Consider the following 26,895-nt stretch of genomic DNA (forward strand, 5'->3'; position numbering starts at 1 on the left):
TCTCTTTCTAGCTCTCTTGCTAATTTATTGTGTGACCTGTGGGAAACCTTTATCTGTCCCTGAATCTGCAGTTATAAAAAGATGATGCCTACTCTGATTGCCATTGGAAACTTAGCAACACAGTTCCAGACATTCAGTCAAGTCATGATACTGTCATTTCCAATCCCCTCAAGCCTTTTTATTATTTATATGAATTGTCAATATTTCTACATACTTGTTATAGCTGGTACTGTGTTTGTGAACCTAACATAATTTATTTAGGAAAATACATTTACCATATAGTGATATTGCAGAGGCCGTAAATGCAAAAAATTCAAAGAGGGCTTGGAAATTTTTCTAGCTAATTATAATTTGCAGGAATATTAAGAATGTTATAGTTAATGTTAGCAAAAAGGTGTTAACATTAGAGGTTATATTTCAGAGTGTTATCCTATCTCTAACTACAAATTGGTAAAACCATAGGTATGGCCATGTTACATTGCATCTACCAGTTGCCGTGTTTGTTGTACTTTCCTTTGCATCACCTGGTATTACCCATATTGGAGATAGAATGCTGGACTGAATGAAAGCAGGGTCTGATCCAGTATAGAATTTGTTTGTTCCTGTATCTGAAATACTGCAGGGATATAGATTCATTGTAAAGGCTCCTAGGGAGCTGCTCCAGGCTGATAGAACTGCAGGAACAAGAAAACATTTGCAAAATGTCTATATATCTGAAGTGAATCTAAAATACCACTAGAGGTGCAGTGGTGCATTGAGAAACACATTTGTTTTCAATTTTTTTGAAACTGCCATATGATTTTTCGAGCTAGATAGTTTTGATTAGCCGTATTGATACGATGGTATGTTTGTTCCCTGCTTGGGGGCCTGATCTAAAGACTGTTGAAATCCATAAGAGTTTTTCTAACATTACTCATCACTTGTATGACAAATTATGGTAAAATTATATGTGTGGGTTTACGTCATAGTGCTACTGGTTTTAATAGGTTTGTAAAAATGCAAAGTAAAGGAGAATTTGGCTATCATTGAGGAAAGGTTTTGCATCTACTTTAATATCTTTAAGGAGAACTCTTCTTAGTTTAGACTTTTCTGACTCTGAAGTTATTGAAACTGAGCTATAATCTTTACGGATGTTTACAGAAGTGCTCCATTCACATTTTCCAGTGCTGTAATTTAGAACACTTTTTATAGCATTGTAAAGGGCAAAGACCAAAGTTACATTTGTTACACAATTGATCCCTTGAGAACACGCTACAGCTGTGACCTTACAGAAGTGCATGGTTGCAGAGCACTTTAAAAGTGCCCAATTGCAAAATAACCCCCCTGGCTGTGTCCAGATGAGTGTGGATGTTTGGTTCCCTGGGGACAAGAAGCAGTGGCACACCTTGCACCACAGCTACTTCTCCCTGGGGAACGCCCTTGCCACTCATGCTTTGGCACGCGGCAAGTTACCCTGGGGATGGTAGGGGAGGCTGGGGCCAGCACTGTTCTGGCCCCTATGTTCTTACTTAGGTTCCTGGAGGCCTCCCAGGGCTGCAGCTGTGGTGATCCTGCCAGATGGAGCCCGGGTGGCAGCTGCAGCACTGCTTTGGGTGGCCCGACTCCACTTTTCAGCAGCGTGCAGTGCCCGTGTATACGCTGCTCCAGTTTTTTGTTCTGTGGGGTTTTTTTTGTTTTTTTCTTTTGGTATTCAGGAGTTAAAAAAAACACAAAAACCCACAGGGGAAAAAAAAGAATTGGAGTACTGCACACATGGGCAGCATGTCTTTGCAGTTTGGGGAACACCTCAGTTTGCAGTATGTGGCACTGTAGACATGTTATGACTAAATTTACTTCACACTAAGCTAATGTGCAGTAAGCGATTTTTTGGCATGTGTCTACATATGCAGGGACTTGGCACTAGAGACAACCAGCCAGCAGCCCCGGGGGGATCTCAGGGCTGGGGAAGGGGTGCAGCAAGCTGCAGCACTCACCCGTGCAGCAGCTCTGGAGAGGGAAAAGGCCGGGCAGAGGCAGCCTGTGTTCTGCCCAGGGTGGCATACGAGGCCTGCAGTGGTCCAGGGGATTGTACAGGACCCACTAGGCTTCTGTGTGGTGTAGCCCAAGGCAAAAAATGGCTGCAGGCTTTTATAGCTTGCAGCTAGGGGCTGCCAGAGAGCAGACCATCTCTGGCTCAAGAAAGGGCCCCAGCCAGGAGCCCCGAGGCTGGGTTCAGGCCAGTCCCTAGTGGCAGGGCAGACCCAGCACTAAAGTTAGTGCTGAGTTACATCTACATGTGCATTCCTGTGCATTAACTAATCACAACTACATTTGATACTGCACTTTTACTGCACAGTAAGGGCACACACATGTAGATGTGCACCCTTACTGTGCAGTAAACTAGGCTAAGGCACATTAATGCATCTCATGTAGACATGCCCTCAGTTCCCCAAACTCCACAGAAAAAACCATGATCTATGGATGGGGAGGAGGAGGAACATGGGGATATATATATCAACTCTTTTACCCATTCTCTGGCTATCTGTACAGAAATTAATGCATGTAACCTCAAATGCATTAATGTCGTACAGTGAAGAGGGGGCTCTAAATAGCTGACCAGAGCCTCTGGTCCATGCTACACATATCCTAGAGAGAACTCAATTTGGGTGGTAGAATTTTATAATTCTGAAGGTCTGTGATAGAGGAATTTTTACAGATCTGCACAGGGAAGCTCACACAATTTTGTTCTTCCTCCTTCACATGTTTAAATTGTATGTGTTGTTGAATTAGATTAAAATCTGCAAAAATACTTATGTACCATCTAAGAGATGTTCACAGGTCTGCTAGACCAGAGTATAACTGGAAATAGGGTTGAATGTTTTCTTTCTCTTATTTACCCACTTATTTAGTCACTCAGCCAGGTATAAGACAGCATACACATCTATAGTAGAAACTCCCATTAGATACTATAAAATTAAATTTACAGCCTTCTCAGCAGAGCCTGTGATCGTGAACCACTAGTATATCTGGAATTTCACATGAGGTGATGAAATTACAAGAACACCTATAACCTCCTTCCAGGAAAAAAAGCCACATTGTTAGATGATATTGTAATAACCACACAGTAGTTCAGGCTCTTGCAGCAGTAAAAGGAGAATTGTATACAAATCTCATTGACATAATAATGAGATTTTTTTTTTTTTTTGCATATAACTCCCTTATTGCTTTACCTTATTCCTCCAGTGAGTTTCCTCTTACTCCTACTAGCTTCAGACACGATATAAAACAATAGCTATTATTAGGTTTGTCTCACTCCTCCATGAATAAAGATTTAAAGTAAACTATCTTTGTGGAGGTACAGACTAAGAGATGGTTGGCAGAATAATGAAATAAGAAACAAAGTGCTTACATACTACTCATAACAATGGTGTCCAAGTCACCTATTTGCATATCCAGTTTTGTACCCAGCAGCAGTATCAGTGATTCTGTTGGAGTCAAGAATCAAAAAAATGATCAGAGAAATATAGACAATTTCTGTTGAATAGAATAATTTTACAAATATATTTGTGGGTGTAACCCTGTATTGGAGCAACTGCATGGTTTGAATAGATTTTAGATGAGCTTTGGGTACCAAATACCTTTCCTTAGAGTTACAACACTTCGATACTCTGAAATTAGTTTTGCCAGGGGATAGAGACAAAAGCCCTGAGGCAAGTGGGGAAGTGAGTGACCTGGAGGAAACACAAGCAGGAGAGGGCAGTGGAGGAGGCCTTCTCATTCTCCCTGAGAAATAAACTACAGTTAAAGTAGTTTTACCACAACAACCTAAGAAAATACATGTCGGATGAATGGATTGTGAGGTGGATAGAAAACTGGCTGGATTGTTGGGCTCTAAGGGTAGTAATCAATGGCTGGATGTCTAGTGGGCAGCTGATATCAAGTGGACTGCCCCAGGGGTTGGTTGGTCCTTGGGTTGGTTTTGTTCAACATCTTCATCAGTGACTTGGAAGATGGGATGGAGTGCACCCTCAGCAAGTTTGCCGATGATACTGAGATGGGGGCAGTAGTAGATATACTGGAGGGTATGGCTAGGATTCCGTGCCCACATTCTGTGCTTTCTGTGCAAGCTGGCAAGCAGCGGCAAGCAGAGTCCCACAGCTCCCCCTGCTGGGGCAGAGTCAGACTTCAGAAGCCCCCATGGCTGCTCTGCCTAGCCCCATCCCCCACCCGGCCCCAGCCTCCTGGCACTTAAAAAGGAAAATAAAATAAAAGCCCTGCACTCACAGGATCTGGCAGCAGCCATTGGGACCTCTGGGGGCTCATGGCAGAGCTCCTCTATGCAGCATGGGGCAATGGGGGGCAGCTGGGATGTCCCCCCCGCTTGGTACACGTGCAGCTGTTGCCCCGTGGTGCAGGTGCAGTGCAGCTTGGCAGGGTGCTGTGTGCTGTCTCAGAGCTCCATATGTTAGTGGGAGCCTGGCATTGCTTGGCTCCAGTCGCCCCAGATCCCAGACAGTGCATGGCACCCCGCTGAGCCGTGCTGCACCCGCACCATGCAACAGTCGCTGCATGGGTGCCAAGCAGGGGGGAATGATCCTTGCTGGCCTCCACTGCCCTGTGCTGTACAGGGGGCTCTGCCATGAGTGCCCAGAGGCCCCAATTGCTTCTGCTGCAGCTGGTGAGTGCTGGGCTGTTTTTTTTAAAGTTCAGGAACTGGGTTGGGGCTGGGCTTGGGCTGGGGCTGGGCAGCCATGGGGGCTTCTCCCATGGCTCCCCCTGCCCTGGGAGAGGCAAGCATAGCTGGAGGAGCCACGGGAGAACCTGCAGCTACCTGGCTGTGCCTGCCTCTCCCCGGCTGATCCGAATCACCGAATCTCTCTAAATCGGGGCTGAATCTTCCGAAGCTGATTTGGCTGAATCAATTCAGGACAGTGATCTGAATCTCCAAATTGAATCACTGTCCTCTGAATCAGCTGAATCTGAACTGAATACTTTCCTATTAGCACAGGCCTACTAGAATATCCCTCAACTGTTAAAGGTCTTCATGCTTAGTATTTTGGCCTTGGGGCTTGTATAGCAAACGCTTAGATGCCAAGGGAGGATGGCAACAGAAGTAGAGGCTTAGCTCCTCCTAGGTACTACTAGAGTGAGTCAGATGGGATGAGACTAGGGTAAGATTCCAAGAAAGGCACCTGAAGTCTATGGATGATTTGTATTCTTGTGATGGCAGGTATCACAGCCTTTTGTGTTTTCAATGCAATGAATGATTAGTACCCGCTTTTTGATATCTGCTGGCTCTCTTTTCTGGACTTCTCTCTCTTGTGTCTTTCCTAGGAATTAATGCTTTTACTTTAGCCTATTGCCTCTTCTCCTTTTTCCTCCGCATCCAAGTCTCTTTGTTGCTGCCACTGCCATTATTAACTACAAGCACTTCTTCCCTCCTGCTGCTGTCTAGTATTTGTTTTTTTCTGGCAGCATACCTCCAAGGCTTGGCCTGCTTTTTAACTTCTGCTGTTGCTAGCTGACCCGAGTGTTCCTTTGGTGCCTCCTCAGCTCTCCTCAGCTGCTACTGCACCTACCAATTAATCTGGGTCATTGTAAGACAATTTTTGAATATTGGATCACAGCTAGCATACAATTCCATTTAAAATGATGTAAAAATGATTTTGGCAGCTGGGGTATGTATTGATTAAAATCCACAACTAACAGATGTATAAGTGGAGTATTTCAAAGTAAGATTTTTTTAGTAGATTGCCATATGGCACATACTTGTACATTTGTGCACAATAGCATACCCTTTGTAGGAAGGATATACACACCAGCTAGATGTTGAAAAGCCCTTGTTCTTTGTAGCAGCCAAGGCTACCATCCTGTATTGTCATCTGAAAAAAAAACAGTAAATGGGCATGACTTACGTTTGTTGAAGGGCACTTTTTCCCTGCTGGATCTGGTGCCTGATTATGTGGTGTATGTTTTTGATAACAAAACTGAAAAGGATTTACTTGCTTTTGGTACATGGGTCTCACAAATCATTATGTATGTTTGACATATTGTTGCGTGTGAGGAACTTTGTATCATGAAGAAATGATTCACAGAACTTTTTTCCCAGAAAGCCTGTAAACTCAGCCTTTGAATTGCCAGGCTGCTGCCCAGATAAGGTCCTAGATGTACTGACCCTGAACTCTCTGTAGCAACGGAAGTAATTTGTTTGTCACAAAAGTTCCTTTCTTTTTTTTGTTTTGTAATAAAGATGTCTGTGCACAGATAAGCACTTAATGTTACACACAAACTTCTGATTTATTTAAAGAGCAGGGGCAACAAATATTGCCCAAGGATTTAAAACATTGTAAGTCTTCAGATTATACAATATTGTGCCTTGGTAATTCTCACATACCTCAGGCACTATGGTTATGAAATGCAAATGTTTTGAACTATCAACAGCAAATATAAAGCATACAAAATATAATTTTTTTGTTTTATTTAGGGTGATCTGTCCTGTTTTTGCTGGCACGGTTCTGGATTTTGGAGGCCAGTCCTGGGCATGGGGAACAGATTAAAATGACTGACCTGGGCAGGGGCGCAGTCCAGTGGAGAAGGGAAGTGGCATGGCTCCCCAGGAAGGCAGCCACAGTGTTTGCCCGGCTGGCCTGCCGGCCTGTTGCAGCATGCCACTCTGCTTCCATCTCTTCCTGCATGCCACTGACTAGGGAGGAATGGGGAAGAAGGGCACTGTCCTGGATGTCCCATATTTCCAGCTGGAATGGATGGTCACCTGGGTTTTATTGGTTTCTTTGCCAGTTGTACCTGGGGATGCTCAGGAGTGTGTTCTCAGCAGGAGGATACTCGGCAAACCTAAAATCATGTCTTGTGGGATGTTGCTCTTGGCAAGCATTACATTGACAGAGTCCAGGAATAACCAATTACTAGGTCCCAAGAGCTACTCAGTCACTTTTGTTGCAGAGTCAGGTGGTTAGTAATTCTCCTCAGAGTAGTCCCACTATAGTTTTTGGGACTGCCTAAGAAGTTAATTATCTGTCCTGTTACTTGCTATGTCTTGTCAAAATTAACTAAATCTGAAAGGCCTTAGCTACTACAACTGCACATTACACTTAACAGGAACTTTGGCTGAGTTGCTTGTATATTCACTGCTGTTTATTTCTCATAGGGTAGGTACAGAGGCTGCATCTATTGAGCTTTAACCATCCAGAAAGAAGTGCTTGAAAGTTGTAACTGAACAGAGATTCACATCTCTTAGTGTGCTTTAAAAATGGCAGATCATGCTCTAAGTTAACCCTTGATGGATGAGCTTCTGGCAAAGCGCTTTATCAAATGTATGTGCCAGATCCCATCAAGGGTCAACTTAGATGGTGATCGCTGCCATCCCAGGTGGCATTGCACAGGGGTGTGCTGTAGCTTTAGAACTGCTGACAGTTGCCAGCTGGCAGAGAGGAGGGGGACAGAACTGGGGAAAGGGGCCACTCCAGCAGCCTCCTGGGAGGTATGCGGGGGCAACCCCAGTGGCCAGTGAGGGCAGGATCTGAGCAGCGAAAGTCTGTTTGGTGGGCTCCTGCTCTAATTTATCATGCTTTAAGTAAAGTACGATAAGTTAGGGTGCTTCTGCCAGAGGTTTTTTGAATGTCTGTGCTTAGCCATAGTGACCACTGTGCCTGGCTTCTTTCGTGCAAAAGTGGTGCTTGATTCCTTCCCTGACAAGCCGACAGTCTAATAACAAAAGTAAGCAGTGGTTTCGGAAAAGATGACATGCATGCACTGATCTCTTCTAAATACAGCAGTCTTTTCAGTATGTGATAGGACAAGTGAAAGGTGAAGCTTTGCTTAAGCCTCTTGGCCCAGTAAGTTAGCGGTGAGGACACAACAGTCTAGAAGGGAGTGATGTCGGCAGAATACTGTGCTTTTGACCTCTGCAGTCTGAATGACCATGTTTCCATTTATACCTGGGTCAGCTGTGAGCAGCCTTCACCATGAATTCAGAAAGGGGCTTGAATCATGTCTCTGGAGCTGTAGTGAGGCATATGTCAGTACCTGGAAGGTAGGAGTCATTTCCTTTCTGAATGGATAATCTGGGACAAAGAACAATAGCCTGAAGTTGATTCTGATTTGATGCCCAGTTGAGAACAGCAACCCTTAGTGACAGGCTAAGCATGAAGGCTGCTTACAGATGTGAACGCCACCTACCCTACTGCCCCCCCCCCCAGCCCGTGCTTTACTTTAAGCTCGGCATGCCCCTGCACCAAGCGCAGCGTGTGCCCAGAAGAGGCATTGCATTAGTTTGACTGGGCTCACCCAATGTCTGTATAGATCAGACGCTTCAGTGGGGCTTTTGGGGGGTTCTGTTTAATAGCTGATTTAATCTGCTTTACATAAAAGCACTGAAAAGCCCCACTGATATGCCTGATCTATACAGACCCCGGGGAGCCAGGGTGAACTAAAGTGCTTCTTTTTCTGGTAAACTGCTGTTTTTGTGGCTTTTGGGGTTTTTTTGTTTTTTTTTTAAACATCTTTCCCCCACCCCATGTCTGTCAGCAGCCAAACAGACTTGTTGTCTGGGGAAACAAAAATGCTTAAAAAATGAGCACCCTGTGTCCTGTGAGCTGAGAAAGAGGGGAAGTTCAATATTTGTTGGGAGCTAGAACTCAGAAGTGTTTCCTGAAAGTGGTAAGACTGGAGTCTAGAAAAGCATTGCTTTTGCTGTCTTACCCATCTTTCTTCCAAGTGGAAACAATACGTGTTTTGTGAATGAAATAGATGAGGAAGGATTCCTGAGTGTACTTATTTCTCTCTTGACAAGTAATTAACCAGAAATGTAATTTATTCTTAAGCAGGAAATGGGAATAACCTTGCTAAAACCTGACACTTGGATTACCTCCTTTCACTGCAAAATGCTTCTATACTTCTGTTTTCCTAGACATCTTTATGGTCAGCAGTAGGTATAGGTATCATTGATGGGTAGTACTTTCAACAGAACATACATTTCAGTGTAAACTCAACTAAATTTCCATATTTTCCTGGGAAAATTCCATCCAATGCATATATATTTTTAGGCATTTAAAATGCATAAGTGTGTTCTATTAATTACTACTCATAACTTTTTCCCTATTCCCTCCATCCTTGTACTGTATTATAACTTCATGTTGTATTTTTCTTAACCTTGACCAGTAAGCTCCTTGGGTTAGAGACTGATTTCAGTATATATTTGCTCAACTATGGTAGTGCTATGCTATAGAGTCTTCATTCTCTTGAGGTCTTTGGCATTCTTGTAGTGTAAATAAATAATAATCACCAGAAGACAGCCAAATCTATATCTTAGGATTTTGAAGATGTTTAAAATTAGGATCCATATCTGACTGTTGTAAATGGAAAAATGTGAGCAGAATATCTTTGGGCACTTCACCAGAGTGCCAGGAGTTCTCGAAGGTCTGTGCCAGAGGCTGAGCTATGATGCTAGCCAGCTCCTTGAGTACCCTGGGGTGTAAACTGTCGGGGCCAGCTGACTTGAAGGTATCCAGCCTCTCAAGGTGTTCCTTCACAAGGTCAGCATTGATGGAGGGTAAGGAATCTCCCTCAACTGGGCCTCCTTGTCCCGTAATGGGCAGGGGCGTCCCTTGGGACTGGTGAAAAACCAATGCAAAGTATCCATTAAGCAAGTTGGCTTTTTCCTGGGCATCATTTGTCAGTTGTCCCATCTGGTTTAGCAGGGGTCCAATGTTGCCCTTACTTTTCCTCTGGCTCCCCACATATCTATAAAAGGACTTTTTATTGTCCTTGATACTTGTAGCAGGCTGGAATTCAGTCACAGCCTTGGCTTTCCTGGTTCACTCCCTGCAGGTCCGGAACACTGCAGAATATTCCTCCTTGGTGGTGGATCCCATCCTCCATCCTTTGTAGGTCTTTCTTTTTAGACTCAGGAGGCCTGCTAGTTCCCTGCAGAGCCAGGGGGGCTGCTGGGTCCTTTTGCTGCCTTTCTTCTGAGATGCTTGTGCATCCAGGATCGCTCCCTGGAGGAGCAACCACTGATCCTGAACTCCCCTCCCCTTTGGGTTGTGTTCCCTTAGGGCCTCACTGACAAGCCTCCTGAGTTTGTCAAAGTTGGCTTTCCTGAAGTCGAGGACTTCTGCATTGCTGACTGACTTGCCGGCTTTACGGTGGATGGTGAAGGTGATCAGCTCATGGTCACTGTCACCCAGCTTCCTATCAATTGTTAGGTCACTGATTAGGTTGTCCCCCATTGCCAGTACCAGGTCAAGCAGTGCTTTACCTCTCATCAGCCCGTAGACTTCTTGAGTCAGATACAGCTCATCCATGCACGAGAGGAAGCTTTGCTACTGTTCTGATTTAGCCGAGAGCTCTTCCCTTGAGATGTTTGGGTAGTTGAAGTCTCCCATAACAACCATGCATCAGGGGCATGCAGCCTCAGCCAATTCAGTGCCTGAAGATTGGAAGAAGGCCAATGTGGTGCCTATCTTCAAGAAAGGGAGGAAAGTGGATTCGGCAAGCTACAGGCCCATCAGTTGGACCTCTATTCCGGGGAAGGTCCTAGAAAAAATTATCAAAGAGGCCATTCTTAACAGACTGGCAACATCCTGAGGGATAGCCAGCATGGGTTTGTCATGGGTAGGTCTTGCTTGACCAATCCTATTTCCTTTTACGACCAGGTGACCTATCACCTGGACAAGGGAGAAGAGATTGATGTCGTATATCTTGACTTTAAAAAAGCTTTGGATCTGGTATCCCAAGATCACTTCTTAGCAAAACTGGCTAACTGTGGCCTTGGCTTCACCATGATCTGCTGGCTGGGGAATTGGCTCTGTGGTTGGAACCAGAGGGTGGTGCCCTGTGACCAGTGGCTCTGTCCTTGGGCCAACAGTATTCAACATCTTCATTAATGATGTGTACATTGGTATCAGAAGCAGACTGGCCAAGTTCACCAATGACACTAAATTTTGGGGTAAAGCATCCACACCTGAGGACAGGAGGGTGAGCTAGGCTGACCTTGACAAGCTCAGAAAGTGGGTAGATGAGAACCTGATGGTGTTTAACACTGAAAAATGCAAGGTTCTCCACCTTGGGAAGAGAAACCTGCAGCATGTTTATAGGCTCAGCAGTGCTACGCTGGCTAGCACTACAGATGAAAGTGACTTGGGGGTCATGATTGACCACAAGATGAACATGAGCCATCGGTGTGTTGCTGCAGCTAGTAAAGTGAGCAAAATGCTGGCTTGCATCCATAGATGTTTCTCAAGCAAATCCCAGCACATCATCCTCCCATTGTACTCGGCCTTGGTGAGGCCACACCTGGAGTACTGCATCCAGTTTTGGGCTCCACAATTCAAAAAGGATGTGGAGAAGCTTGAGAGAGTCCAGAAGAGAGCCACTTGCATGATCAGAGGTCAGGAAAACAGACCTTATGATGAGAGGCTGAGAACTATGGCACTCTTCAGCCTGGAAAAGCACACGCTCAGGGGTGATCTGGTGGCCGCCTATAAGTTTATAAGGGGTGTTCACCAGGATCTGGGGGAATGTCTGTTCACCAGAGTGCCCCAAAGGATGACAAGATCGAATGGTCACAAACTCCTCCATGACTGTTTCAGGCTAGACGTAAGAAAGAACTTCTTTACTGTCTGAGCCCCCAAGGTCTGGAATAGACTTCCATCGGAGGTGGTTCAAGCACCTACTTTGAATGTCTTCAAGAGACATTTGTATGTTTATCTTGCTGGGATCCTATGACCTCTGTGGACTTCCTGCCCCTGGGGCAGGGGGCTGGACTCGAAGATATTCTGAGGTCCCTTCCAGCCCTGATGTCTATAAAATATATTGTAGGCTGCCCTCAGCAGTAGCATAATGTGGGGTGGGTGAGCAGAACACTAGCCCCAGGTGCCAACTAAGTAGGGTGCCAGAATTATGCTGTCATGGGGCACATCCAGGCTAGCCCACATGTGCCTCTTGCAGTTTTTCAAACCCCTCTGAGATGCTGCAAGAGGCACGTGCAGGAAAAGGTTACCCCCACTGCAAATTTGTAGGACGGGTGCAAAATTAGACTCCTGGATATCCAGGGATCTAAAAATAACATAGTTAAAAAAAGCGGGGCAGGACACATGTGCCCTGAAGCAATCAGAGGCTGGGTCCTCCACAGAGACTCTGGCTGCCAGAGCAACTTTGTGGTTGGCCCTCACTCTGGTGCTAGCAGCAGGGCTCCAGTACTGGTAAGTAAGGAATCAGGGGGCTGGAGAAGGGGGGAGGGGACTATGGGGGGACCCCCACTGGCCTTGCCCACTCCCTGAGCCCTGCTTTGCCAAGCCCCGACCCCAGCCCCAGCCTTGCCCTGCCCCCCTGATCCCTTTTCCTGCCTGGCCCTGCCCCCTGCCTGCCCCCTAGACCCCCCCAATCCCTGTCCTGCCTGGCCCCATCCCTCCCCCCCCCAGCATCCCCACAACAACCCCCCAGCACTTATCAGCAGTGACTGTCTGTGTCACTGGGGCCCCATCTGCACAGCACGAGGCAGGGGGGCAGCCCCAGACCAGGCCCTGCTGCACCCTGCTACCCTGTGCTGCCCGGGGGGGGGAGGGGGTGCTCTGCCAGGAGGCCCTGGAGCCTCCACAGCCCCTGCTTCTAGGGTGAGTAGAGGCTTCTCCCCCCTTTTTTCCTTTTTTTTTCCTTTTAAAGCAACAGTGCCTGGGGTGGGGGGGGAGGGCCTGGGGGCCTTGGGGTGCAAGTGGAGGATGGGACTGGGTGGGGCAGCCATGGGGGGGGTCTGGAAGAATGGGGGCTGGGGCTGGGTGGGGCAGCCATCGGGGAGGCTGGAGTGGGGCATGTGGACCCTGCAGGGGTGGGGGCATAGCCTCTGCAGGGTCCATTTGGCCCCTATTGGGGGGCCATAGCCCCTTTGGGGTGGGGCACAGCAAAATATATATTCATGAATTCATTAAACATGTATTTAGAGTTCACTATATTATTATGATAGAGACACTGGTAGTCTTCCAAATTGCTTTAACACTGTAGAGATATCAATCAAATATTGCCCAACTAATCACTTTCTCTCTGTCTCACTCTCTTTCTCTCTCTTTATAGTGGTCTTTCGTTTCAATTGTGGAGGAACATTGATTTTGGGGTATTTTACAGAATGACTGGGATTTTTTATCAGGGTTTTTTCATTTTTCCAATAGGGAACACCAGAATTCCTGTTAGGGAGGCCAGTGGCAGGACCCTGCCTGCTCAGAGCTGGCACCTTGGACCCAGCTGGCTGTGGCTGACCTGGCCAAATGGGGCCAGGAGGACATGCTTTGACAGTTCAAACCAGGCCACCACTCTGGGAACATCTTCCAGGCAATACCTGCCCAGATGGCCAGGCAGGGGGCACATGTGGCAGTAGTGCCACACAGAGACCATCTCTGCAGCCACAGCCCACTGGCAGCTGGCCTAAAGGGGCAGATGCCTCTACTGGCTGTGCAGTCCTCATCCGGGTCTGGCAGGTGCACAGCAGGTCACAGCCAGGCAGCAGCCCCCACTGCCAGACTGCTGCAGTGGGTAGAGGGTGCAGGGAACTCTCAGGTCTGCTTCAGCAGTCCAGCTGGAACAAGGGGTAGTGTCCCCAGGTACCAATTGGCTGGGGCCCAGAAGCTCCTGAGAGCGAGTAGCCCTGAGCTACTTGCCAGGGCGGCTTTTTATACTGCTGGGGACAGCACAGGTGCTGGCCCCAGGCTCTAGCTCCCCCTGGCTGCAGCTCTGGGAGGAACCAGGCAGGGTTATTTTGCCCCAGGTGGCACAATTTGCTCCACAACAAAGTGCATGTCCAAGCACATGCGCTGAGGCAAAAAGCCCCGGGGCAAATTTGCACTGCTTCTATTTGAGCTGCTGCAAGTGCATGTGCTTGTATGAGTGGATGGGCCCATGGAGTCCATGCCCCAGCACCAGAAGCAGCTCCACAGAACTGCTGGTGCAGCAGCAGCTAGGTGAATGGACATTGCAGTATGAGTAATAGCTGGGGCAAGCAGATCGTGTTGCAGCTGTGGCACAGAAGCTGAGGTCTGTTTTTGAGTTCCTGGAGTAAGTATATGGCTCCTTTCTCCCTGCCTGCTCCCAACTTCTTGCTGAACCACTTTTCCTCTGGTACTCCCCACCCCGGCCCCACCACAGGATTTGCCCTGGACACAAACTCTACTTCATATGCCTCTGGCCTAAAGTCCTTAAATAAAAGTAGTCAAAATCTATTAGCAATCCTAATCTTGATTCAACTCCTGTTTTTTGTAACTTAAACCTATCTCTGTGGTTGTCTTTTGCTGTCACAAAAGGCTAATTTTTTTCAATCAAATGTTAAGGATGTCATTAGCTCCAAACACTATTGCAGTGCTATTTTGCGATGACTGTGCCTTCACCTTGACATTTGATAGCAAAACACCATGTTATCTACCATGCTGAGGATAAAATAATCTCTAAATGTTGCTAGTGTAATTTCCTTTTCATTGGCCACTTTTTGTCTGATCAAAGTCTTAGTGCTCTAAAACTTCTTATTGTCTTTTAGATTATATAATAAATCCAGTGCTGGAATTAGATTCAGCCTAGTTCAAAAGAATCGGTCTGCTTCAATTAGACTTGTGCTTGATAGTCTTTTGATCCTTAAGCTAATTAGTAAACAATGGAACAGAGCATTTATGTATGAAGTGACCTAGAACTAACAGGAGAAATTGTAATTATTATATCACGTGTTGTCTTCTCCTTTGCAATGCAGAGTTCACAGCCATGTATTTATGAACTCTGGGAGTAGAATTCAGATGCATCCCATTCTCCATGACTTGGAGCAAAACTTGCATTCAGAACTGGCTCTGGATATGGATTTCATACTTTGGACTCCCTTTCTATTTAGGAAAAACACCAAGATATTTCTAATTTTCTGGTCAGTTAGTTTTTTAAATTCAGCTATTGGAAAACCTAACACCAAAATATCCTGACTTGAGTGCCAAAATCTTAGGCTGCTGTGAACCCTGAAAAAGCACATTTTGATAGTGTCAGCAGGACACTGTGTTAAAGCACCACCAGTCTGGGGGGGTCAGGGTGTTCTGAAGTTTTCAGAGACTTTTGGATGGGCAGGGCCTCCATCTTATACTCAGTTGTACAAAATGAGATCCTGTGGTCAAACTGCCTAGGTCCTTTGACAAGCATGGGCTCACCCAGGCTCCAGTTACACCAGTAACTTGAATATACTTTTTACCAGAGCTTTGTGGGCACTCTGTCTTATAGTTTCTCCTTCAGGGACAATTGATAGTTGGGGCATGTAGTACATAGCATGTTGGTTTCAAAATTGGAAACTATTGTAGATAGCACAAGAAATGCATAGACAGAGACAAAATAATAAATGTTCACTGTTCTTGAAAAATGTTTGAATATAGATTGGAGTCCCCTAAGTGTCTGGGATTTTTCCTTACCTGAACATGGTTTCTCCTTTGGAGTCTCATTTTGATCCTTGTAAACAGTGTCCTTCTGCTACTTTTCAATGGCTAATCAGACTACTTCCATTAGTCTTTATTACAGGGGCAGGGAAAATATGGCCTATGGGCCAGATCTGGCCTGCCAGGTCATTCCATCTGGCTCACAGGGGGGGAGAGGGGGGAGGCAGGGGAGGCCAGTGGCAGCAAGTGGGCATGCAGAGTACAGGGACAGCTGAGTGGGAGCACGGGGCCCATGCCATTGTCCCCGGGCCAGCGCTGGCAGGGCCCAGAGTGGGGTCGAGGCTGGCAGGAGCTCTGGAGCTGGGCTGTCTCCCCCATCTCCCTGCTGGCGCAGCCTGGCCCAGCTCCATAGACTCCTGCCTGCCCAGGGCTTGCACTCCTCCCACCCTGCCCTGGGCCCTCACATTGCCATTCACGTAGACCTTCATACCCAAGGCCCCTCCCAAACCCTATACCCAGCCACATCCCATGTATCCACACACACAACCACATGCTTCCTCACCCCACAGCCCCCCCACAAACCTATACGCACCCCCCCCATGTCCCCTACCCTCCACAATATACAAGAGTAAGACTTCATTTTAAGCTTTTGTACAATCATCTCTGCATATACTACACAAATACATGTAAATCAGAACAAAAATATTTTTAAAAATCAAATTAATGAATGTTCTAGACATTTAGTTTTTAGAATATAATTTGATAATTTTCTGGTACCAACATGGCAAAATCCCTCGCTGAAAGGAGTGGGAAAGGGAAGGGACTGCTGGTGGCAAAGGTCAGGGGTTAGAGGGTGGGACTTCCGGTCACAAGATGATGACCAGGGGGTGGGACAGCCATCAAGGGGTGGGGCTACCCATGTGGCCCTTGACAGCTTGCCAAAACTTGGTAAGCAGTCCTACAGCTGAAATAATTGCCTGTCCCTGCTTTATTAGCTGGTTAGCCATATCATGTAACCAAAGACTCCCCAAAAGCAATCCCTACCTTAGTTACTATCCACCTGGATTTCAGATCTCTAGCTATCTCTCTGTCTATGGGTTCTCCACTTGAATAGATGACAAATGAAGTTTTAATTTTCATCTCCAGATGTATGAATTTCTACTGGTGGTGCCTGTGGATGTTTTTCTCTTGATATGCAGGTAGAGCACAGTAGAGAAGGCAACCAACTCTTGGTTCAAAATGGAGTTTGCAGTCTGATGCAAATGTACATAAAGACTAAGTACAGACAGTAAAAAAGCCTGAGGTGGAATCAATGCAATATACTCAGGTTTCTCTAAGCTGTGAGGATTCGACCATTAGAGAAAACAACTCACCTTCACTCCTCAGCTGGTCAAGGAAGGCAGATGCCTGCATTGGCCAAGACCAGAAGGTTGTGGTGGGGGGGAGCTCTTCCACATGCCTCCCAGCTTTGCTGTGCTGTGATTGCCCCAGCTCCATACCCTAACCAGCCCCCTGCCTTTCAGATGTGGGCAGGTGGGTGGGAGGGGGGGTCTGGACAGTGGCTAGGGGGAGAAGCCCCCAATGTGGGGGCATCCCCTCACTCCTCCAGCCTGGCTTCGCCAGGATTTGATCACCCCAGCCCTGCCCCCTGGCCAGCTCCCTGCCTCTTAGGTGCAGGCTTGTGGGTAGCGGGGGAACAGACCCCACCACTTCAACTTCTCCAAATGGGGTCTGCACAATGGATGGGGGGGCATTGTCCCTTGCCTGCCCCCCTCCAGGGATGAGGCAGGGGGCTGGTGGTGGGGTGGAGATGCAGAGGGAAGGAAGTCCCTGCCACTGGAGCTGTCCACCCCCCAGGTGTGTAGAACCTGGCTGGAGGGGGCTGAGGCAGGGGTGTCCATTTCTTCCTGTGGCTGAGAGGTGATGGGCTGGCAAGAGGTTGTGGCTGGGGAGATCACATACTGGTGGAGCCAGGCTGCACAGCAAGGAGCCCCTGCCATGGGGGCTTTCTGCCCTCTAGCTGTGCAGACCCTGGCTGGGTGGTGACGGGCACAGGGGGTTCATTCCTCCCTTGCCTTCACCCCCTGTGGCTGAGAGGCTGGGGGCTGGTGAGGGGGTGAGGTTGGGGTGAGCACAGAGGGATTTCAACCCCCTGCTGTGCACACCCTGGCTGGTTGGGGCCAGGGCTGGGGTAGTTTTATGTTTCCCTCCCAATCCCCCTCACCGTGCTGCCACTGGCTGGACTGGGGAGTAGAGGCTCTGTTGCCTCAGCTCTGTGACAGCTCAGGGATGGAGCCACCTGGCTTGCCTGGAGCAAACAAGCTGGGGAAGAAGCTAGGCCACCTACTGTGCTAGGGGAAGTTAGTGGGGAGCTGCAAAGCATCCTGGGATGCTGGGGGACTGCAACCAAACTTGTGTCAGGAGGGGATCTGGAACAGAAGTTCCATAGACCAGTCTAATTTAAAGTGATTAAATCTGATACTATATCCATCAGGTCCTTCTTAGACCAGATTCCACCATTTTGAAACAGGTCTATGTGTACTGAACTTTTGTTCTCTTGCAGGCTTAGACCAGTTTCTAATCACTTTATACCAGGTTATTTGTGATTTCTGTCCCTAGCCAGAATTCTAGTATCAAAAGTATTCATAAGCTGAACACACATTCCTCAAATTGTCATAGAGGGCCTTCAGTCAGGAGGAGGCAATGCTGGCAGCAGCAACTGGAAAAGCAAGTAATGATATGTGGTGTGGTAGCACCATTACTACCACAGAACAGGAGGCAAATACCTGAGGGAGATGCACCTTTAGCTCTAGCCACCACTGGCTGTCAGTTAATATCCTCCAGGAACTAAATCACTTCTTGAGTAGTCCTCTAGCATCTGCTATCTCAGAATACCATCTACATCTAGTACCAGCTTCCTCACCACTTGCTCTTCCTCACCTCGCAATGAATCATCTGCTTAGATATTCTCTAGCACTTGCCCTTCTCTGGTGGTGGTTACATTTTGTGCAGCTCTGTGCCTTGCCCTCCCCAAGCAATAATAGGGAGTATGTTGACTGTAAGTTTACTGTGGTATGCAAATTAGCTCTGTAATTTGTATTAAAAGTCACCCGACAAATACCATAACATTTGGCAGTTATGCATCTTATACTGTGATGGCACTGCTGTCAGGAAGTGCACCCTTTGGGTAGCCATGGGCAGCAAAGCACAGAAGGGCACCCATGCCAGGGCCATAGTAGGAGGGGGGCAGATGACCATGTAGACGATTGCAGCTTGGTGTAGGGCAGCTATAGCTTGCTGGGGTGGGAAGTGGGGGTCTGTTTCAGGAGTGAGGGATTACTGGTTTGCCAGCGCCTCCTGCTGTAATTGAGTTCCAAAGAGATCAGTGGCATGAATTGATATATGGCTGGAATTTACCGGGAATTGCACACCAGGCTTAATTTATTATAAAGGCTACCACGTGCAAACACTAATGCAATGTTTTAAAATAAACCATTTTAAATTTAATAAATCTATTTAATTTAATGAGGATTAAACCCCATTATGTGTAAAAGCACCCCTTCATTTTCTGTGTCATTTTATTAAGTGTGGAATGCTCTGGTTCTGGCTTAGGCTCTGGCTGGGTATAATAGTCACATTTCTTTCTGTTCCTTCAAAGAAATAATTAATATTTGCTTGGGGTTGTCCAACTCTATTATCTATTGTTTTATTTATATGAGCTCAGATCCAATCAGTTCAATTTGAAAAACTGATGATGTTGTAGTTAGAAAGTCAATATTTCAGAAAAGCTCCAAGGGAGGAAAAAGATGCCAATAATTGAAATGATCACTTTTTAAAGCCTTTATCTTTAATATAAGACAGCTGTTATGAAATAACGAACTTATCTTTAACTGTGGCCTTGGTAGATGGATATATTTATAGATCATGTCTTTGTGGACCACTATGCTACTGCACTTTGATATTAACACATCCCCAAATGTATATTGGTAACATGCAACATGTCAAATATTTTCAGATATACCTTACAAAAAGTAATGAATTCATATTTAATGGACCCCAAGTGTCAGGGAGAGTCATTGTGATTACACTTCTGGCTAAAATACTATTTCAGAACATACACAGAACAATGAGAAATAATTGTACATTCATTATTTATATGGAAGGTAATAATGGAAAATATTTTTCTTCCCATAGCCTACTCTTATAAAATAACATCTCTTTTTGCTTTCTGCAGGGCATAATTTCTGCTGCCACCTTTTTTGAGATAGGTTTTGGCTAATGAGATATTTTTCTTCACTAGACCGATTGTTTTACTCGCCAATATTGTTAAATAATATTAATGTGGGTTTTCAGGGTTTTTTTCTCCACAAAAGCTTATAATACTGTCGTTTAGATGCTAACCAAAAAAAGAGAGACTCTTGTGTTTGACAGATAATGTATCATTTACAAGAAGAATGACTAGGATAAAACAGAAAATTGCATCTTTAAAAGGCATTGCCTTTCAGCTTGTTTACTCAGCATAGGTTTAGTTAAGGAAATGAAAAATTTCTAGCCTTCCATAGTAATTGGTAAGGCACAAAGCTGCAAATTGTATTTTCAGCTTTGCCAATGACACACAATTTTAAGGGATGTTCCAGAGTGGCAAGCAAATAAAATTACTTAAGTATAGCATTGTAAATGGTAGTTGTTTGATTAACAAATGATAACTGTAGCACATGATTGTTAGCTCAGTGCAGGCTGGTCTGTTGTCAAGGAGTTTTTTGCAATGTCTGTTGTTGCAGTTGAACTAATCCTGCTGCAAAAATATAGCATCTGTATTCTATATCCTGTTGCAGGTGTGCATGGCATAAAACAGCCGTAGGCAGGTTTGTCAAACTTTGAACTACAGCACCTGCTCTTAGCACAGCTCTGTGGAGAAGATGCTTGATCTCTGTGCTGTATTATGTTAACTCATCCCCTATCCACATTTACTTTTCTTTTGCCTACATGAGATGATTGTGAGCTTTCATCTGAGAAAAGACTGAAGAATTAGGCCCTTAGTATGGTTTTGCATTTCCCAGGAGTGGATATGACAGCTTGGATGGCAGAGTGTTTATGGCAGTTTAATTTGGCTGTCGGATATCATGTTTTTTGAATCCTTCTTAAATGTAGACTAGAAATTTTTCCATGGTGTATGCCCTCTGCTGGATAACTGCATTCTGAGTCAGTGCCAGACCTATACTAACATCAGATCTGTAGAGGGGACCTTAACAGTGTTACAAATAAGTAGATTTCATAGATAAATCTTGATCTGTATTTTTCATCAACTCCTTTAGCAGAGGTTTAAGGGAGTTTACACCAAGCTCAAAACTGAGTTGTATTCTGCATGTACGCCTGATGGGCTGCTAAGCTCTGGCAGACCTTTGATATTTTAATTAGTTTGTGTGGACAGTTTGCATGTTCGTGAGTGCTCATCGGGGTTGCCAACCCAAGGTTTTGGGCTTTTTTTTGTTCTTTATTGTTTGCTTTTTTTTACTGACAGTCTGTAAACTTTTAATTGACCACAAAACCTTTTTGCTGATGTACATTTTACATAACGTACATGTAATTCTCTCAGCTAGATGGCAGTAGCGAGGCTCAGGTTCAAACTTAGGAGTTTTATACCAACCGTAGTAAAAAAAATAAAAAGTAATTTAGTTTTTAGTAAAAAGTTTCCAGATTTGCCAGGAAAAATATTTTCTTGGCTTGGTAACCCTGCTTGATTTGCAGCAGTAGTATTACACTGTGCTATCCCCATGTGAGGGGATCCTGAATCGCTCATACACTCTGATGCTCCTAAATGTACCCTGTACTGGGTAGCCTCACTCCATATCCTTACCCCTGCTGGGTTTTCACCCAACACCTCTCCCACCTCCCAGACCTGCAGCTCCATCCTAGCTGCATTGCCCTACTCCCTGTCTCTTCAAGGTGAGCAGCTATTAGAGGATGTCCAAAAAGACACATGGCTGAGAGGACTACACTCCTGTGAGCCAGAAAGCCCTGATAAAAGCTCCCAGCAGGGTGCTGCAATCACACTTGGATACCAGGGAATGCTGTTCTCCTCCATCTATTAATCAATCTCATTAGTTTTTAATTTTTGTGGATGGCTCCAATTTTATGGCCATTACAAACAAACATTTTACCCTATTTTTAATGGACTGTTCATTAATTTATTGACAGTGGGCAACCCTGATGGTTGTACAAAACTGCATGTGCTCCTTGAAATATGATTCATGCCTCCATAACATTGATTTCATTTCTTTTCTCCTCCTCAGTTTAATTATGAACTTTACTTTTGCTTAAAAATGTATTTGAGTGCTATTATTAAAATGCCATCTTTTCGTGAGGGAATTGCTAGCTTTATATGAGAGCTTCTCAGAGGAACTTTGTATGACAAAAGTATTTGCTGCAAGGTGATTAGAGAGCACTGCATCACTGGTTGGGAGGGTGGTAGTCGGGGGAAAGGGAACAGATCAGAGTGTTGTTTTTTTTTTTGGAAAAAATTAAAATTCTCACAGACTTAAAAAAAAAATAAAATCAAACAACCCCCTCATAAAGAAGTCATATGTTAATAACTGCAAAGGCAGGGTAGATTTACACCGTATAGACTAACTAAATTGGAGATGATACAGCATAAGCTTTTCTGAACCAAGGTTCATTTAATCAGATACCACGAGAGGCATCTCTCTCTAATAACCTTTCTCTAATACCTCTAATACTGCCCTCTAATAACCACAAGTCATTTTAAGAGCAGATATTGATTTGAGAGGACACAGTTTCTGAAGTGCACACACACATATGCATACAAATGCACCCCAGATATAGTTTCTGTGTATTGTTTACCTTCAGTGGCAAAATGAAAATTTAATCAAACTAATGAAACTGGGGCAAAATTTATCTCAGTTAAAGTTGAAGATATATTTTAATGAGCAAAATCTTTCTTTTCCCCAATCCCATTGACAATATTTCTCCATTTGCAGGAAACACAAATGATTTCAGAGCAGGCTGATGCATGTGATGTCATCTGTTCTATGAATATCTTATTGTTCCTTTGGCCTGACACTTAGACCATATAATTATTTGCAACATCTTTTTTGAGGGGAAAAATTTGGGCTTATCTCTTGATTTAAAATGACAAGTCTGAAGAATTTAACTAACGTTGTGGATGCTTTACATTCTAATTGGCTGTAAAAAGTAAATCTAAAGACAGTTTTTCAGTATACCTTCCAGAAAATAACATTTTTTTATTGTATTTATAAAATATACAATTTATGCAATGCAATATGTTTCAGGTTCAGATAAAGGCGAGTTTCTAAAGCTTTCATAAACCAGTGCCTTATTTAATATAGTTGCACCTCTTAAATTAAAAACAGCACTGTATACATATTTTTGGTAAGTGCAAGGTCATGTCCTTGCACCCAAATGTAATGCTTACTGCTGCCTATTGTTTCTCTGGAGTGTTGTCTCAGTGGAACTAGGTGTCTGCGGAGTGCAGGATATAGCCAGGGACCCTGTTGGCCTTGCACCCAGCGGGTCTGTGCTGTGAGGATAGGCCTTCTTATCCTCTCAAGATCAGACAGCAATGTTTGCCTGGTTCTCACCTGCCATGTCATGTTGTATATATTGGGAGGCATTCTCCTTGCTGAGAGTTCACTTCAAGGACATTAGGACTGCTCCTACTTGGGGTTCCAATCTCCCCTTACACTCCTGCCAAACACCACCTAGATGTTAAGATATCTCCAGAAGCCTACCAGTTGTTTGATGGATGCTCAGACTTCTCCTCTGTTCTGTTCGTCTTTTAAGCTGAGAATCTCTTCAGCATTGGCTCCAGATGCAGCAGATCGAGTGGATCCAGAGGAATATTTGGTCACAACTAAAACAAAGGGAAACGGCAGCAAAGGAGGAACAGAACAGTCCAGGTAAGTACTTGGAACTACCAAGTCCCAGGGTACGAGGCACTTTCTTTATCCTGGGTATAGGTCCTCTTCTCCAAGGGCCAAGGGTGATCCTTGTCTGAAAACACCTTTACAGATAGGAATAACTTCAATCAAAAGGGGGGAAAAACAAACAAACCAAAAGCAGAGAATGTCTTTGCCTTCCCATTTCCAATCTCATTCATAAAACTCGGGGTCCTCCCCTTTTGTTCGATAGTGTCCCCAAATCAGTCATTCACAATTCTTTTCATCCTATAAGGTCAACTTAAATATTAAAGGATAAAAAGAAACAACCTTATTTCACTCTGAATGCCTCCGACTGCTCCGCATTTCTCAACACACTCAGATTTTAATTGCTGGCAGGGAACACTGATGGGAGTGTCTTCTGTAATCGGAGCTCCTCCAAGCCCTGGGACCGAAATTCAGTCCTCTCCCCATCCCTTGGGTTCTCATAGCTGGGAGCTCCAGGGTAAGTTAGGCAAACCTACCTGTTTCCCCGGTCTGCCTTCTTCCTCCTCTGGTGCGGCCATTCTGCCAGAAATACTGTGTTGGCTGTGGGGGAGACCAATCTAGAAGGACTGGTGGCTGATAAAGTAGTATTCTGGCATCAGCAATGTTCCTATCATAGGGACCATTTCCAGTGGGTGAGGTAGGTATTATGGGCTTTCCTTTGGGGTTTCTAAAGAGGTGGAGAAAGCCTTTTCACAGTAGGCACAGACAGCAAGTTCTTCAGGACATTTTTACAGGTGCTGACAATGTGGCACTGGGCACTTTTTAAATTAGCAAGCCATGCTAATTAAAAGCACCTGAATGTCACATGCATCAACCATGTTTTAGTTCAAAGCATGCCACTGCCATTTTCTCAGCACAGAGGCTTGCTGCGCCACTGATACACGAGACACACAAGGCTGCCAGAGCACAGCAATTTACATGTTCCAATAGGTTTGATTAATCGAGTCTGCTCCAATGCACTTGATTTCCAGTGCATCCGAGCAGGCTCCCCATGTGTGTGTAAGTGCCTCTCACAGCCCAGGGCAGAGGTGGCAAGGGGAGAAATTATTCTGTCCACTTGAGTGGGGCAGGGGTGGGGAAGGATGAGGAGAGGAGTCTTGCATGTCTGAGCAATCCTCACTTTGGCAGGAGCTGCTACTGCTTCAGATACTGCTGCAAAGACTGAGGCTCCTGCTACTGAGGGAGAGACAGTGGTGTGGGTTTCCTGGGGACTGCTCTGTTGGGTTTAAAAATGGGTTTTTAAACCTAGTGCTCTGAGAATTGACACAACACTTGGTTGATGAATAGCAGAAAGAGTTGTTTTAATAACAAGAACAAGGTACAAAACAAAATAGCAGAAAAAGACTCTTTCCCTATATAAAACAAGCTATTAGTACTTGTGTTGTCTTAGCTGCAAATATATCTTTACCCAGTGCAAGCAGGAAGTAGTTCTTGTACAGGCTTAAAGCGTGGATCCTTCACTTGTTGGCTGGGTGGCAGGATGGCTTCTTGGTCTTCCCTGGACTACACACACCTTGCTGGAAGATTTCCTTAGTTCTTATACTGTTTAATTGTACGGTGTAGCTTCAAAGCATTTTTCCTTGATGGTTGGCCAATTAAAGTCTGAACAAAACAGGGAGGAAAAGGGTGACCATTATATTACAACTGTTAACTTCCCTGGCTCCTGTTGTGGCTTTGTCTAGTTGTGAAAATTAGTATTTCTCACAGCCACTGCAATTATCGAGTAGTTACAGATGATGAGCCAGAGTGGTTAAACAGGATGCTTAGTGGTATCACCAGACCTGTCTTTAGGCATTTGTTTTTCAATGGGGAAATTTGCAACATTGTACCGGTGATGGTCTGTTTACCAAACTCGAGACATGCATTGAATGGTTGACAAGGTTCCTTGGGTGAATTTGATATCTTTTATTAGACCAACCTAAATGGTTGGAGAATAGTTATTAAGCACGCTTTCGGGTTCAAAAACCCTTCGTCAGGCTCAGGAAGCTGCAGCAGTTGGTGTGTGCTCTTCCTACCAGTTACTGAAACTTCCCTAGCCTGACGAAGGGTTTTTGAACCCGAAAGCTTGCTTAATAACTATTCTCCAACCATTTAGGTTGGTCTAATAAAAGATATCAAATTCACCCAAGGAACCTTGTCTGCCTATATCCTTAGACCAACACGGCTACAACCTAAACCCTTGAATGGTTGAGACATTTGTAACACCTTAGGAATTGGATGCTTGTTTTGAGAAATATGAGCTTGTCATATACAGGGCTTCCTTCCTGTACCTTTTTACAGGTTTTTCTTGAGATGTATATTTAGTCTTTTGTTTTATTTAGTTTCTAATTCAATTGAAATGCATATGTCGTTTCCTTGCTGTTCCTGGTTACACTGACCCAGCCTTTGGCTTTCTTAGCTACACACATGTGATGAGCGGGTTAGGTCTCTGCCAACAATTTTAACCATCACTTTTATTACTTTATGGCATGGGTCTGGTATTGGGTACCACAAGCACGCCACTGTCTTGACACCTAATGGGTTGCAAGCCATTAGCAGAGTTTGAGTTTTCTTGTGGCAGTCTTGTTACCACAATCCAGTCTTGTTCCAGCCATTGTCTTGCATTTTTGTGCAAGAGATGCTGTCCAAGCTTTCAAAGTTTTCATATGCAGCATGCTTCTGGTACCCCATTAACTGCCCCCACCCCTCTGGGCACAGAGCTGTGCCTCCCATGGCAAAGCCTCCCAGGTGTGGGGCTTCATTACTTGTGACCTTTGCAAGTTGGTGTCCCGCTGCCCTCCCTCCCATAAGAATGCTACAGGAACTATGCATAATATCAGCAGTTGGCCGAATACTAAGGGTTTCCAGGAAATGCTCCTCACATATAGATATTTAAGGTGGAAATTACAGAAGTGTTTAGCATTGCCCTAACTAGTGATGCAGTGGGAAAAGTTAGGTCCGTGCTTGTATATCGCATGCTAATGCTTAAACATTAATTCTTTTTTTCATTTATCTTCTAAAATGGAGTTGTGTTTCCTCTGTAATAGCTTGTCACTGCTGATACTTGACTCAGAGGCAGACGGAAAAAAGACTCTTTGTTCTCCTTATTATGTCATAAGTGCTTGGAATTCATTTTTTGTGTGTGCAGTAAAATCTGCAAACATTTAATTGAAATATTGAATGAATGTTAGTAGCATTTAAAAGTCAAGTTAGTATCTCAAATGCAGTGTGTATCTTATTCCATTTCCAATGTATTGTTACATATCTGACTACATTTATTGCCCTGGTAATGAATTTGACTCACACTGCTGATGATTACACTTGTGAAGTAATTACTGACTTACTCTAAGTTTTATTTACTATATTGACTTATTATATTGAAATCTTGATGCATACACACACACTTTCCCCCTATGCATCAAGATCCAAACTTGTGATCCAAACATCCAAACTATGTGGAACTCACTCTCTCTCTCTCTCATTAAACATAGTTTGGATGTTTGGATCAGAATTAATTTGTTATACCTATAAATGTAATTTGTTCCCTAAATGTATTTTTTTCTATTGGAATA

At 44.8% G+C, this 26,895-nt stretch overlaps 1 long non-coding RNA gene across 4 annotated transcripts in view; it reads left to right on the plus strand.

The window, feature by feature from the left end:
• The window catches only part of LOC109284177 (uncharacterized), a 76,554-nt gene that overhangs the window by 46,467 nt on the left and 3,192 nt on the right, over positions 1-26,895 (plus strand). For all 4 annotated transcript variants that reach the window (XR_009463501.1, XR_009463502.1, XR_009463503.1 and 1 more), the window contains exon 2: positions 23,202-23,317. This is a non-coding gene — a long non-coding RNA (uncharacterized LOC109284177). The remainder of the gene's footprint in view (positions 1-23,201; positions 23,318-26,895) is intronic.

This window comes from Alligator mississippiensis, chromosome 7 (assembly GCF_030867095.1).
Source record: "Alligator mississippiensis isolate rAllMis1 chromosome 7, rAllMis1, whole genome shotgun sequence".
NCBI classification, from domain to species: Eukaryota; Metazoa; Chordata; order Crocodylia; family Alligatoridae; genus Alligator; species Alligator mississippiensis.